This window comes from Diadema setosum, chromosome 2 (assembly GCF_964275005.1).
Source record: "Diadema setosum chromosome 2, eeDiaSeto1, whole genome shotgun sequence".
NCBI classification, from domain to species: Eukaryota; Metazoa; Echinodermata; class Echinoidea; order Diadematoida; family Diadematidae; genus Diadema; species Diadema setosum.
The window spans coordinates 48,536,265-48,537,998 of NC_092686.1; positions in this window are offsets into that span (position 1 = coordinate 48,536,265).

The following is a 1,734-nucleotide window of genomic DNA, read 5'->3' on the forward strand; positions in this document are numbered from 1 at the left end:
GTTTGGTATCGGTTAGTGTGCTAAGTAGTATACTAGCCAGGTGTGAAGACTATACCTTGTGCCTGGATGACGTCCTGGAGTAGTGCTTGGTTGCCCTTCTCTTTTCTACTATATAAAACAAAAGTGCATTTTTTTTTGTGTGTGTGCATGCATGTAAACTATACGTATTTATTTACGTATATGTTTGTATCTAGTGGTGTGTATGTATACAGTCTATGAGGTGTTATGTGTATGTATATTTACGCATATTTGTATGCTTGTGCGTATGTATCTATGTGTATTGTGTATTAGTGAAATGGAGAAGGATAGAAGAAAAGAGTAAAAACTTGGTGTTTGTCTTAAAAGGTGTAGACTGCTGTCCTGAAAATGTATAATATTGCAGGGTTTAAGGAGCACCAATCGATTACAGATAACATTTATCATTCACATCTCATGGCCAATATTCCTCCCTGACATGGCTTTATTGTTAATACTATAGTCTTATTGCATCACTTTTACAGTTTTAACAGTCAGCAACATTTGTTGTTACATATTGTCGCATAGTATATATTAAACTTCATTCATTTAAGCGTTCCCGAAGTAAATGCCGAAAGATTCTTATTCATGTTCTTAGTCTCATCCTTATTACTTTTAACATTTTAAATCTATGTGTAATTCTATTTATCGTTCTCATTCCAATTCTCACTTTCGTTACCATTCTATCATTGATCTTATTTCTCATTCTCACTTCAGTCTCATTCTAATCCTCATTCTTATTATGATCCTAATTTTTATTTCAATTCTTTTTCTCATAAAATTATTCTAATTCTGTTTCTAATATTAAATTTCATTCACATTCTTATTCTGAATTTCGTTTTAATACTCATTCACATTTTCTTATTCATGTTCTAATTTATGTTACATCATTGTTATTACCACGGATTGAAAATGATCCACCTGATACGTCATAAAAAAGAGACGCCATATCTGTGGATAAAGTAGTAGATACCCCTGTAGCTCTTAACAAAGCAAAAACATCGAAGCCAATAATTCGTCCTATGGACATACTCGCGCTGATTTTCCTGCGTTGCTATTTCTCGTCCGTGTATTGCATTGTTTACTCTGCTGGTCTGATACGGTGGTTGCGTGTAGAATATTTGTTGACAAAATAATTTCATTGAGCCGACAACAATTACTCGTTCGCCTGTTAACAACACTTTGTTACTCATTTTTTTTTTTTTTTTGCTACATAAGATATGCATTGGATCTACCAGTCAGAAGTAGGGCTACATTAACCCAAGGCAGAATTATATTTACATGATAATCTTATAATAGACGTTCTTTGGATAACCGTCGATATGTAAATAACAGTTGGATGTAAAACAAAAGCGAGAGTGAATATGATCAAATATGCAAGCTATCACGCAATCGATGTCCTGATTTTGACCTTTGGATGGTCGGTGAGTTCTCTAACATGACGTCCTGTAGGCAAGTACGGTCCTTCCTGATTGTGTTGGTGTATACAAAGACGATTCTTGCATCACTTTTCTTACTTCTTACCTATTAACAGACACTTACAAACAAGAACATTTGTTTGTGCATTTTTTCAAAGAACTAACTGCTTTTGTGTGTCTCGGAGAACACAAACATAATGTCCATGGTCATTTTAAGAATAATCAGACAGAAATGTTACATTTGAAAAATTGTGATAGTTTCTATAAACAGTGCACACATATACCCAAATAGGAGGCAAAG